We start from the raw sequence: 14658 nt of genomic DNA, 5'->3' as shown, positions 1-14658 counted from the left end.
CAAACTCTGTACTTTGTGATTTGAAGTAGAGCATACATTTTAGAAAAACATCCAGTATTGATTTGAAGCCAAATGACAAACTTCATTTCACTTGGCAATCTTCCTCACTGTTCAGGTGTTGGGGTTTGAGGGTTTTTTTTAATTTGAAGTCAAAAATGTTTCCAACTCCCATCTCCCATGTTTATAATCCACAGTGACTGGATCATTAAGGTAGTCTTTGAAAAGTAAAGAGCTTTTTTTAAATGCTCATCTAAACTAAATTTTCAGCCTTTGCTCTGTGGCTGTTGTGGTGTTTGCGTGCTCTGGAGAAGACTCCTTTTTTTATTGGGTAAAAATTTTCCAATTTCTAATTTGCTGTGATAGCCAAAGGCTCAAGAAGATAAGTCAACCACTGCATCAACTCTTGGAAAGGAAATCAGCAGAACATGTCTATCTGGTTTAGCACCAGATTTTGGCAGAGAGGCAGCATTCTCAGTAGTAAAACGATTAATGTGGGTAAGAATGTTTAGTTTGCATATAGAGGTTTTTAGAGTATTACCAGCTAATGATAGTCATTAATCCATTGGTAAAGTGAGTCTTGAGCTTTCTGTTCTCATCTCTGTTTTTATTTTGTTTACTTGAATGGATTTTTAATGTGATAATGGCCAGATTGGTTTTGATAGCCTGATGTCATGGCTGATTGAACTGCTGTTTCTTCCATTAGCTCTCGTCTGCTCATCACTGCCAATATTATTCTGCGTAGCTTCCCTCCTCCACTCCTGTATCAGTTGTGTGGGTTGGGGGACAGGAGGGTTAGTGTTCAGGGGGATTGGTTATTTTCTGGCAGAGTTTGCTTTAAATTTTATGCTTTTTGTGTTCATGTTTCTGCCATTAAGTCATGACACTGTGGTGTGGTTTTCCTCTGCTATGCTGAAGATACTCAAATTTTATTTTCTCTTAATCCTCATCACCTGTCCTCTCCCATATTCTGAATGAGGAAAGCATTGGCATTGTTGAAAGTATGCTCTAGCCCATAAGAGTTAGCTGCAGTACTCTTGGGAGGATGGGGGGAGCACTCTGTAGATGTTGCTAGGACTTTAACCCCATAAACTGTGTCAGCTCTTATACAGGTCCCATTCTCTTGGCAGTCTGGTACACTGAAGCATGTGCCTCTCTAGTTGTGCAGTGGCAGATCCGATTAAGCAAGGACAATGTTCCCCTCCAAAAGTTACTGGAAGAATCATATGACCATGATCTAGAGAGTTTTCGCAGTGAGTTCACAGGCATACATGGACACACTGCCATTTTAACTACAGAACTGGGCAATGTTGAGGTCCCTTCCCACCTTGGTGATTCTGTGAATGAGAATGTAATTTCATTTTGTCTGTTTATTTCTTAACACTGAGCTTCCATTGTGGAAGACAAGTTTTAACCAACCTTCCTTTTCCGTTATCATGGAAGAATTGTAAGTGAAACACCCACCTTAACTACTCCTAACTTCACTGTCCTGCCCAGTTCTGCATATTTTATTTTATCTTTGCAGTGTCTTGTCCTGTCCAATTGTCATGCACCATTTTGAATCCTCGCTGACAAGAATGTGAGCAGTCTTTTTGTTGTAACACTCCCAACTTATTCTGCCCACCTTGGCTCAAGTTTCTGCAGTGACCCTGATGGTTTCTTTCTGCTGCACGCAGGAACTGAGCAGCTTGGAAGCTTGCTGGTGTTGTATTTGATTTTGCAGGTTGCTGAGCACCTCACACAAGTGTTACCAAGTATTCCAGTGTCAGCTGGAGATGAGGATAGAAATGGTGCTGAGAGGCTCCAGCAAGTTGCTGCTACATTGCCCTTAAAAATAGAGCAGCCTGTATCACTGTGAAGGTTATTGCTGAGAGGGAAGGGTGTTGACCTTTGGTGTGAAGTGTCACAGTTTTTACAGCAAATGCACATTTCTCATATTTTATTTTCACTTTTGATTTTGGCAGGCTCCAGTGCCTTACAATAATTTTGTAAATTGCCAATAAAAATGATTTTTTAAAAAAAATAATTAAAATTACAACAAAAGCAAAGTAAAATACTACATTTCTTTCATTTTTTGGATATTGCTAGAGTAAAGAACACTCTACCTCAGGAGTAGGTTCAGCAATACACGGCTTAGTCCTGATACATTTAATCTGAAAATCTCATGATTTATCACATTATCACCAAGGTTGGAAGAGACCTCAAAGATCATCAAGTCCAACCTGTCACCACAGACCTCATGACTAGACCATGGCACCAAGTGCCACGTCCAATCCCCTCTTGAACACCTCCAGGGATGGTGACTCCACCACCTCCCTGGGCAGCACATTCCAATGACAAATGACTCTCTCAGTCAAGAACTTTCTCCTCACCTCGAGTCTAAACTTCCCCTGGTGCAGCTTGAGCCTGTGTCCTCTCTGATCTGACTCCTGGCTGGGTTCTGTGCTGTTACATTTGCTCCAGCAAAAGAGAGAGCTGTGATAAAAGCTCTCCTTACAAGGACAGTGCTAGCTGTACGTGCTTATTATGGGGGTAGAGAGGAGTTTAAGTATTCTAGTTGATTATATGTGAATGCTGACATACAGCTCACATAGGAAAATACTATAAAGGCAATTACAGAAATCTTCCCTTTGTAGAAAGGGATCTGTGTCAAGGGGCAAGTTTACCTTGGGGGATGCAGAAAAACCCTAGTAGCTGTAAAAGTTCTTGAGCAAAATTTGTTGCAAAGCACTGTTTCTGTATTGTTCACTCATACTGGAAGTTATTCTAAAGAAGTGCCAGTTCAAGTAAAAATGGCTTTCCATGAATCAACACCTGGTATATAAAATCAGTTTGGACTGAAAAAAAGAAACCATCCTTGAAGGAAAACAAACTATTAAGAAAAGAATGTTCATCACACCAGTTTTGTATTTGCAGGTGTTAAAAAAAAACCCAAACCACCAAACTTTTCCTTTGAAATGTTTTTCTTGTCACCGATTGGAGCTGTCTTTCAGTTTCTAGGAAGTCAGCTCCAACAAAAACTAGGAAATATTTTTGTCCTTGTGTCTAATCATTTCTGTAGGAAACAGGACTTTAAAAAAATCCGTTCTGAACCATGATCTGAGTTCTGCATTGATCCTATTAATAGAACAGTTTCTAGAATTTGCTTGATATACATCTAGAAATGTTAAAAGAAAAATCAGTTGGCTGTTACAAATTCTGAAATAAAAGAATATACATCTATGTTTAATTTATCTCTATATTTAATTCATATATATCCATATCCTAGTGTGTATATATGAACATACCTATACAAGCAACAATATAGTGCTACTTAAATTCAGGACATTGATCCTCGACCAGAGCAGAAGACCTAAACCAGAGCAAAGTTGTGAAACGGAGAGGGTTGAGATCAAAAGGACCCTGTGCCAAAAAGGAGTAGTGGAATGATACTGATAATGCACGAAGTATGTGTGTCACCTGGGTGTAGCAGAAATGCAAGTATCAATTGATAATATATGTAAATGTCATCGAAGTGTAAATAAAAAAGTGTGAAAAGGTGGAGCTCTGGTCTTTTCCAGGAGTGGTAAATGGAAATGCTGATAGTGGATCTGCCAAAAAAAAAAAGCTGTGGGGACTGTTTAGAGAAAGTTCTCTGTTTAATTATCTTCCCTTTGCATATTGATACAGCATCAAAAACTGTGGAGAGATCGGGAAAGTAGATAAAATACACATCTTGGCAGACAAACCAACTGTTAAAAGTAATGCAGCTGGAGTGTGAGGTGAGGTGGGTAACTGCTTTAACTGTTGTTGAAAATAAAAAGTGAGAGCTGGTGCCTTTAGATTCTTCTAGAGCTTGTGAGAGGTCAGACGTTTTTGCTCAGCCCTTTGTGACAGGTGCTGCTGCTGATGTTCCTGAAGTGAACTAGGTGAAGATTTTGGGGTTTGTAACTTATTACTGTTACTGACACAGATCTTCATGTTTATGGAGGTTCGTGAGGCCAAATGTGGTATTTTTGTGGCATGCAAGCTGATCGTGACTCAAGGGGCCTGTTGGGCATCACCTAGGCCATAATGACTGCTTTCCTCACATTGCTTCCTTTTTGGCTTCGTCAGTCCATGCTTCAGATAAGCAAGACCTTGGGAGCATCTTGAATTCACAAGTACTCTGGGCATGGACTTTCTGCCTCCCCTTGACAAGTACTTTCCCACCCCACGTGGGCAACTCTTAATGAAGGTCGACTAAACTGGTAGCTTGTTTTGTGGCCGTAGCGGGATAGCGGCGAGACCTGAAGCGGGCTGGCGGTAAGACGGGTCTGAGGTGGGGAGGCCGGGCGGGGAAGCAGGCCGGCGGTGGGAGACAGGGCGATGAGAGGCAGGGCCGGCGGGGAGGCGCCCGCCTGCAGAGGGCTCTGTGACACCGCTTTTCGCCTGACGAAGTGCAGTCGACTGCGGGAGCGGGGGAAGGGAGCGCAGGGATAATGCTTCCAACAGTCTGGTCTTAGTCTGGTAAACAGACTAGGAATTGTGGGCTAAGTCCTTTTCCTCAGGCTTTGCACCAAGACTGAGATCAGATGACTCAGTCCGGACTCATTATTTTAATAGCCTACAGCTAGTTCACATAGCAGCGGGAGTCCACAAAAAAGGCATTTAATTGTTGAAACTCAAACTGGTACATTGTAACTGCAGATTATAGTATTCAGATTTAAGTGATTCAAGTAATTTATAAAGCTTTTGCACAAGCAAGCTGAAAGTTAAAATACTGATATTGTAATAAAAAGTAAATAAAACATACTTTTGTACATTAAGACCCAATTAAAGGGCATGATTTCATTTAACAAATTTAAAACAGGCAGGTGATACTTGCCAACATTACTACAGCTGTGTTTTACATTAGGAAATTAATTAAAATAGTCATTTATACTTTCTCTTTTTTTGTTTTTTTTTCCACTTGCAGGTCTTAGGCCTTTCTGTATTACACCATCTATTTTCTCTTCAGTCATTGTGTTCGGGTGCATTTGTAATCTCGCTTAGCAGGCTGCACTGCAACTTTGGTGTGTTGGCTTGGTTTTTTTTTTCTTTACCTAATGAAAAACTGGCTTTCTGCAATAACGCCAGCAAAGCAGATCAAACAGCGCTGAAGGAACTTCCCTGCTGTCTGCCTGAGAGGCAGCGCATTGTTAGTTATTCAGATGTCAGTCCTTTTTCTTCCGCATCCTAGCAGGGTTTCGCTGGTTTCATCAGATCACTCCGAGCTGGAGGTGGGAGGGTGGCGGCCGGGCGAGGGAATTGTTTCTCCTAGGCTGAGCAAAATGGGGAGGGGGGAAGGACGACGGCTTACTGCTCTCACATACATTCCTGAGTCTGGTAAAATAGCTCACCCCGAGACTAACAGGGACAAAATTTCAAAATGCAAATTGGTGTTCTGCTTTTGTACCTCACAGATGAATAATGGGACCTTGGGATTTATTCTTGATTCTTAGGTATTTCTTCTTTTTGTACCCCCCTAGACTACTAACACAGCGATTACATAATGAACTGTTAAACTTAGTCATTTGTTCCTGCAGGCAAATCGGCTTCAAGCGTTGAAAGGTACATTTTTAAAACAGCACTTAATTACAGAAGTGAAGATTCATTTTCCTTTGCTATGCAGCAGCAAAAACATGCATGATGGTTATTTTCTTCATTCTCCACTTCCCCTTGTCTACCTTCGCCTGAAGTTTCTTGCCTTTCAGGAGGAATCTTTCCTGGCGGCTATTACAGGGACGTGTGACCCATTACACCAGTCTGAAGGACTGAAAATCTTCAGTGTGCCATTTTAATGGGCTGGGTTGTTTATAAGTTGCTATCGTCCTTCCAAACAACTCTCAATGCCTGAAAATTTGGTTTATTAACACCAGACATCTCACATTCCAAATGTTAAGATTGCAGCAATTTTCTGTTATAAGCTTTACTCCACCCAGTCCTCTGAATACTTTTATAAATCATTTTAAAAGAAACGCTTCTCCATCTAAATCTTCACTTCCATTTTAAGCTTGGGAGAGCATCTCTTTAGCTGAATGCCCTTTCTCAACGGGAGGATCATATTCTGTGTTGATGTTCTCCCAAACACATTTAGTATTTCTTTAAAACTAAAATGAAATAGTGAGTGCAAGCATTGCTAGTGACTTTGGTGGGTTTGTTTCAAAAGATAATCAGCATCTGTAGGCTTTAAGAATTAATGCAGCTTATTGGCACGGTTTCTTCTACCATGTTGTTGTTAAATGAGCATTCTGGATTGCTTACTGTATCGATGCTGCTGGAGGAGTCACTGCAGACACTGTGTGATGCATTTCTTGAAGACTGAAAAATGTGTTGGTTAAAGTGTTTACTGCTGTGTAAAATACTGAAGATTGGCTTATTTATGCAGATTGGTATTAGGCATCCCTACAGATAATGAACAATGGTTTGTGATAATTTCTATTTTTACATTCTTGCTTGAGGAATTTGTCTTTAGATGCTGACTTGAATTCTCAGGAGAACTCAGTATGAAATGACACAAGAATACCCAGACGTAAATGGAACATCACAGGAATAAAATACTTGACATTTCAGCTCCCTGCTTCTTAGAGCTAAAAGTCCTTGAGGCATCAATAAATCCAAACTAAGTCCAACGGTAAAAGTGCATGTCATGCGTACACAGATCTATTTCTATGCAGGGCTGACTGAAATAAATTGGGTTTACATAAATAGTTATAATAAGCTCTTCAAGAAGGAAAGAGGGTGGACCAGTAATGGAAAAAAATACGATATTTTAGGTTAAGCACATCTGAAAGTTAAAAGATCCTACTGGAACTAGGCAATTTGACAATATTGGAGCCTGTGCAGGGAGCCAGAGCAGGGCTGGTACACTACTTAGTCCCATGTAACAACTATTTTGAGATTCAAGTCAAACTTAGTAGATGCAGACCCCCTGTTTTTATTCTTTTGAGCAGCTTAATTCCATCTTCTCCAAGGAGGTTGGAAATTTATCAGAGTTTAGAATTTCTACAAATAAAATGCAAATGCAAAGCAGCATAAAGTAGTTTAATAAGTCGTAAAATGCAAGATAACTTTAAAATACTGAAATTGAAAAACTGCTAGTTGGGAGTATTACTAAAAGATGCCATTACTACCCTTTCATGTGAGGCTATTCATCATAGCAACTTCATATGAAGAAAATTAATGGAGTGCTTTTGCATATGTGATGCAAAGTTAAAAACTGCCCCTGTGCATTTGAAAAATTGCATGTTTAAAAAAAAATATTTAAATCCTCTTATATTTCACATCATGGATGGCTAAGTTACTCATTTTAGTTCTAATATAAGGCCATGTGACATTACTGGCTGGAGGGCCGAGCCCAGAGAGTGGTGGTGAAAGGTGCCACATCCAGCTGGCAGCCAGTCACTAGTGGTGTCCCCCAGGGATCAGTGCTGGGCCCAGTCCTATTCAATACCTTTACTGATGATCTACATGAGGGGATTGAGTCCACCATTAGTAAGTTTGCAGATGACACTAAGTTGGGAGCAGGTGTTGATCTGTTAGTGGGTAGAAGGGCTCTCCAGAGGGGCCTTGACAGGCTGCACAAATGGGCAGAGTCCAAGGGCATGAGATTTAACAAGTCCAAGTGCCGGGTTCTGCACATTGGCCACAACAACCCCATGCAGTGCTACAGGCTGGGGTCAGAGTGGCTGGAGAGCGGCCAGGCAGAAAGGGACCTGGGGGTACTGCTTGATAGTAGGCTGAACATGAGCCAGCAGTGTGCCCAGGTGGCCAAGAAGGCCAATGGCATCCTGGCCTGGATCAGAAATAGTGTGGCCAGCAGGAGCAGGGAAGTCATTCTGCCCCTGCACTCAGCACTGGTTAGGCCACACCTTGAGTACTGTGTCCAGTTCTGGGCCCCTCAATTTAAGAAGGACATTGAGACACTTGAACATGTCCAGGAAAAGGCAACAAGGCTGGTGAGAGGTTTTGAGCACAAGCCCTATGAGGAGAGGCTGAGGGAACTGGGGTTGTGTAGCCTGGAGAAGAGGAGGCTCAGAGGAGACCTTATTGCTCTCTACAACTACCTGAAGGGAGGTTGTAGCCAGCTGGGGATTGGTCTCTTGTTCCAGGCAACCAGCACCAGAACAAGAGGACACAGTCTCAAGCTGCACCAGGGGAAGTTCAGGATTGAGGTGAGGAGAAAGTTCTTCACAGAAAGAGTTACTGGCCATTGGAATGTGCTGCCCAGGGTGGAGTCACTATCACTGTAGGGGTTCAGAAAGGGATTGGATGTCGCACTTGAAGCCATGGTTTAGTTAGTCATGAGGTGTTGGGTGATAGGATGGACTTGATGATCTCTGAGGCTTTTCCAACCTTATTGATTCTATGATTCTATGTTATCCTTGTGTACTAGTGAGGGTATGAACTGAAATGTAAGAATTCATGAAGTTATAGTCAACAATCAATAAGCAGTAATCCAGAAAGTGTCTGTTGTTAGCAGCAGATGATGAGGGGTTTGTTTGTTAATGGCTGTAAGTGGAGGCAAAGCTGATGAATGTCTTAATAAGCCTGTTAGTAAGCTCAGGGAGGATGATTTCTGAAATGATGACTGCTGCCTTGTGCTAAAGGCAGGGGTTTGCTGCAGCTTTCTGAAAATCTGTCCCAAGTGCATTATCCAAATGCTCCTCTTTCTTTACCAGTGGTGAAACTCCAGATTTAGTTTGGTAAGTACTATGCTGATGGTGAGGCAGAGGACAGCATAGTGTGTGCTTTGATTGGATGTGTTTGAAGGTTATCACAGCTTTTAAAATTCATCTATTTGTATCAGAGGTGGTAATATCATGCCAAACAGTGGCTACTTTCTGGAAATATTTCTTTTGCTTAAATGTTGTCTCTTCCTCCATGGAAATTACAGTTTTGAAACAGCAGATAAGTCACAGCTCCATTCTGAAACTCACTTAATTCAGAGTAGGGTAGAAAAAACTGGGGAAGGCATGGGAAGGAAAGGAAGAGAACTTGCACTGTGTTTCTAACGTTTTGGAAATTGGTTTTGCTTTCTTTAGTTGATTTCAGTGAGCTCTAATTGTGTTCCTTTTAAACATAGAATGTCTTTTGTGTTTGTTTAAACAACTGCAGAAAGGTGATGCAGGCTTCTCAAGTTTCCATTATCCCTCTAGGGAATAACTAAAGGAATTTTCGTTAGGCATGAAATATTTAAAATAAGACTGACTCTGTCCTGATTACATTACTGCTCCACTGTTATCTGTGCAGTGTGCCTATTTTTTTTTCCTGACAATGAAAAATACAATAAGATTCAGTGCAGTCCTGAACTTTGCATTTGCTGCATGACTTTTGCAAATTCAAGAAAGAAAAGGCCAATGTTTCATGTTGTTTCAAAAAAAAACCACAACCAACCAACCAAATTTATTTTTCTGGGAGATTCAGAACAGAATATTCATTTCTAAATAGACATCTGGGTTTATGCTAGATAGAAGATACAACACTGATTCATTTCTTTTTGGTTTTAAATTCTGAATTGAGGATTATTTTGGTGCTCCATGAAAAGCAGATACAGGTACAGTAAGTGTAAGCATGGTACTAACAGGATAACAGAGTGAAAAACAGAGGGGGGAAAAAAGTACCAAGACACGAGAAAAACCCTCTGTTTCCAAACAGAAAATGTTACATTTATTAAATAGATAGTAAAAAGGAAGGTAGAGCTTCTGGCCAATGTTTGAGATTTATGTTAGCCTAAATATGAAATGTAATTCACACTGATGTGTTGGGTTTGGGGTTTTTTCTGTATATTCTCAAAATCAAAAGAGATACTAAATTGCTTTCTGGTACTTTTAACACTTGTTGTATTGATCAACAGTGAATAGACACATGTTTTACTGTAGGCAAGGAAATGGTTTGAGATGGTTAGGTAATTGCTGCTTTTTTTTTTCATTCCTCTTGGGTGATAGTAGATTATTTGCCATGTCGTTGTCCATCAGCTCCACTTACATATGTTTAAATCTGAAATTACTCTGTGCCAATTTTCCATGCTAGAAGCACAAGCTGTTTGGTGGACATTCTGTATCTTATTGAATCTTTCAAAGAATGTGTGCAGAGCAGGCAATTAAAGTAAACCCTCTGAACTCTTGCTCATATTGAACAGATTTCCTAGGGTTGCAGCCCTGAGACTACTGACAGCAATCTTGAGTATCACTGCAAGTTGTGTTTGAGTCTTTTCAGTGATGAGGCAGAAATGCAATGCAAAGTCTGCTTTTAACACGGTTCATGGTAATGTGCAGCCTAATAATCTCTGCTATGTCCAAGGAAGGTGCACATACTCAGAAGAATGTGTGTTGGGCTGTAGCTGATTTTGTGGTGACAATATTTTTACATCGCAGGAAAGCAGACTGAACAATGGAAACTAAAGAATTGTCCTAGTGGTAAACTATTCCTGAGATGAATAATAAAAAAGAAATCTGATTCTTTCCTGTCTCTCCAAGATACTCATCAGTTTTGTCATAAAAATTCCTTATTTAGGACATAGGGAAAGCTTGCAGTAGATGAATCTGAGTATGACTAGTACTGAAAACAAACATTGAATTCCTTTGTTAAGACCTGATCTCAGATAAATGTGCCCATTGAAGTCCAATTTAGATGTGTGGTGTTTATTTATTGGGCTGAAACTGATCTTTGCAGAAACTTAGATATGACCTTTAATGATTTGTTTGATCTAGTTAGGGCTTATTGTGAAATGTGATATAGGTTCAGGGGAATAATTGAGAGAGGATTATTATTTTGTGCTGTTTCTTCCCCATTTTTGATTGTCTCTCAGGAGACAAGACAGCCTACTGGTGAACTCCCACGATTTAGATTTCAGCAGATTTCTCCTCAACCTAATAATAGTTCAACTTATTAGTTCAAGTTTTCTCCTCTTCACAGCATCAGGTAAACTGAACAATCTTCCCTTGTCTTTGCTTGTGAAGGCAGCAGAAAGTGTGGAGGCCAGTGCCTGCCTAAGGGTTTAACTATTGTATTTCACTGTCTACAGTAGAGTGAAATGAGGTCCTGTCTTGAGAAGCAGACATACTGTACAACTAGAGATGCTTTCCATCCTAGCCTTTTTTTGTCCCTAAATGCTGCTATGTGTTGAAGACTGGAAGCTAAAATTACCATTCCCACCTCCATATTTCTCTTGCTACAACACTGACAAAGAATTGCACAAATGTCTTGAGACAAAAGTGGGAGGAGATGGTGGGAAAAACCAGATGTAACCAGTGTTTTGCTCTGATAGGTGTTAAGAGAAGCAGGAGAATTAATGTGGGGCTTTCAGTATGTAGTTAAGCTAGTGTGTGCCCCATTTGTCATGGACAGTTGACCACTTTTCATCTAAATATAATGCAACCAGAAGGTAGCATAGATCTGCTATAAAACACCATGGATTTTTTTTTCTCTCTCCATTCAATCTTGGGGTTGGCCAAATGTTGCCTTAAGGAACAGTGTGCTGAATACAAGTGGTGCAAGCTGAGATTTGTGGTTGGGTTTTTTTATGTTCTGGGAAAAGTGATGGGGCTTTCCCAGTACAGGTTAGCCAAATTAGGCTAACATGAATATGAGTTGTATGTTACAATGAATGTTTTTCCAACATTTTCTTTGTGCTATTGAGAAAAAGTCAGTGCTAATTCTGTTATGCTACCTTTGCCCATTGTGTTTTAGTGCAGCTTGTTGTTGGCAAGGCACGGGATGGGGTAGTGCTGTCATTCTTTTTGAGCTGATGTGCAACTGGACATGTTGTGGAGCAGTCCTGGGCTTGAGCATCTCCGCAGCGTAATCTTGTTTTGCGAGCTTGGAACAATCACCCTTCCCTCACTAATGACTGGAGAACATGAGACTTGTGGTGATTGCATCATCTTCTCTGTTTGCATGTGTTTTAGAGACTAGATCATGAAGAAACCAAATGCAGCAAATTATTACACAGATCCCACAAGGTATTTTTTCTCTCTCTGTGTAAAAGTCTGTGGTCACAGAAGAAGATCTGGTTCAAGCAGAGCTAACTTACTGCATCAGCAAGCTGCAACAGTGAGGCAGAGGAAAGAGCATCTCGTACCTTTATGGCCATTGTTAAGAAGATATATTCTGAAGGGCAATCAGTTTGGGGTTTTCCCTTTCAAGTGATGTGGCAAGTAAAAACTGGCAGTTTATTTAACCCTGATTATTTTTATAGTTACCCTTGCCCTCAGTCTAGGTCTATGAGTCCAGAGCTCTTAAACTGTCTTAGAATTGTGTGTTGTAAGAGTATTATGATAATATAACTCTGACATCATCAGGAAAGCTGTACTGGGACATGATTGCTCAGGGAGGTGGTAGAAGCCCCATCCCTTGTAGGTTTTAAAGGCCAGGCTGGATGTGGCTCTGAGCAACCTGATGTAGTGTGAGGTGTCCCTGCCCATGGCAGGGGGGTTGGCACTAGATGATCCTTGAGGTCCCTTCCAATCCTAACAATTCCATGATTCTATGATCCTGAAACAGTCAGTACATGCTGGCTCAAGGAATTTTCTGGGAGAATGTGTTCTGCTTTTGTTGAGTCTTGATTCCAAAGGGTTTGGGGGCAGTGGGACATCACAAAGGTTTGATTTGAAAATAATTGGGTTTTCATTTGAACTTTTCCTTGATTTTCTGTGACTTTCCATGTTGGTAACAGCAGCTAACGCGGTGTGCGTTGCATTGCCACCTATATGGAAGGTTGTGCAACACTTTCCATTATAAGACTGTTTCAGTTGCATGTTGCTTTGCCAACATTCTGCTGTTGGGGCTGAAATTTTCCATGCTGGGTGTCTCCTTCAGGCTGAGTTTCTTGGGAAAGTTTCAATAAAAATACTTGAACCATTCCAGGGGACGAAAGGAGGCAAATACTATATTTTGCCCATGTATATTAATCTTACTGCAAGCACTTGATTAAGTAATCATTGCACCTCTGTATTTTGAAGCAGGGGTTTGAATTGTTAGGAATGTGAAAGGGCAAGGAAAGAAAAAAATGAGAGTAGAAGAGATTTCTTTCTAAGGAGTGGGTTCCTCAGTGACATTACAAACCAGATGTAAGCATGCTTGTCAAAACAGGGTCAGTGAATAGCTGTGAACTGAATGATTCTCCTTGTTTCACTGTGCCTGTATTGGCTTTGGAGAGAGAGAGAGGCTTGTGGGGTGTAAACACCATCCTATGCAACAGGGAAGATGACTAAAATCTGCACAGTGGTGAGACTGGAGGGGCAGGGTTATGAAGTTAGGAATGAGTTGAAAATAGCAGAGGTATATTTGCTCAGCAGGGAGATACATCTGAAGATGGTAAGAGCGAATTAAGCAAAGATATGGGATTTGACCTAAATGATCTTTCAGTAATGTTCATTAGTTACAGTTAATTTTCTGTTTCCTACACATCTTGTCCATTTAAATGAGGCAAGAAAATTTGCATGCAATCATGGAATGCTGGTCTCTGCAATCATGGAATGCAGAGACCAGCATTCAACCTTAATTCCAGCATGCTTCATTTTGATGTTGCCATCACAATGTACTTTTTAACAGGAAAATTAAAGCGTTAGTTGGAAATAACCACTGGATACCCCTCATTAAAATGCTTACATTGTAAGCTTTGATAAACACTACCATACCTGGACACAAGTGTTATACTGCATTTGAATTCAAATGCTGGCAAATGTTTTATTTTAACCTGTTTAGACAAGTTTCCTTTTCAAAAGCCGTAGCACTGCCAATGCTTCAGCAAACATGTACTGGGACTATTTGGGTCTTAAAAGGTTAATTCCATACTTAAGATGTCAGGAACTGAATTTCTCAACAGACTCTGCCTTCCTTTTCTCTCAGGTTTATGGCGTAGACAACAAATGATGTTCTAGAATATACCTAACATGTTAGCCCATGTGGGAGCGAGTTAGCAGGAGAAGGAGAAATTTCAGCTCTAGCTTTGTATTTTCCTGACTTTTATGGACTTCAACCACAGTGGTTATACCTCAATATTTTTTTAACATTGTTATTTGTGGCTGAGTTTATTAAATAGCAGCCTTCATGCTTCTGCTTTTAACATCTCACACTTGAAGTTATCTTCCAAGTTCTCAAGGATTTATAATGTTGCCATAACATTTTCTTAAGGAGTAAAATTTCCCATCCAGAAGCAAGCATGCATCGTAGTAAAAATTCCAAAAATAGTGGATTAGAGATTTCCTAGTTAGAGGAAAACAAATCTGTAACTGAATGCCAATCTTACTTCTCTTCTTTTTTTCTTTTTCTTACTTTTTTTTTTTTTTTTAAATGAAATTTGGACTACCATTTGAGGACTGCTTGGTCCCATCTGTGCCCTTATTTAGAGAAGAGAGTTTTAAAACCCAACTGTTACTATGGATATCTGCTTTTTAAATATTAACTTCATAAAAATGCCATCTCTGCATTTGACATGATGCAGTGGCTGTGTCGAAAGAAGATAAGCTGTTGTGTCATATACCTGCTCATTAGTGTCTGCAGATTGCATGTTAAGTATCACGACAAAGATTCACTTATTATTGCCTTCGTGGTATGGATGGACAGGATACATCTTTATTGCTATGATGGTGCTTACAATTTTATGCCCAGTGTTTCGAGGCTGTGTTAAAATGCAAATATCTCTTTAAAAGGAGGTGG

The 14658-nt window shown here is 40.3% G+C and overlaps 1 protein-coding gene across 1 annotated transcript in view; it reads left to right on the top strand.

Annotated features, from left to right (window-relative positions):
- JAZF1 (JAZF zinc finger 1) overlaps window positions 1–14658 on the top strand; it is a 195372-nt gene that overhangs the window by 149181 nt on the left and 31533 nt on the right. The window lies entirely within an intron of this gene.

The sequence above is a fragment of the Dryobates pubescens genome, chromosome 4 (genome assembly GCF_014839835.1).
Source record: "Dryobates pubescens isolate bDryPub1 chromosome 4, bDryPub1.pri, whole genome shotgun sequence".
Lineage (NCBI taxonomy): Eukaryota > Metazoa > Chordata > Aves > Piciformes > Picidae > Dryobates > Dryobates pubescens.
The sequence above is the reverse complement of the archived record's forward strand: the minus strand, read 5'-3'. Positions and strand labels throughout refer to the sequence as shown.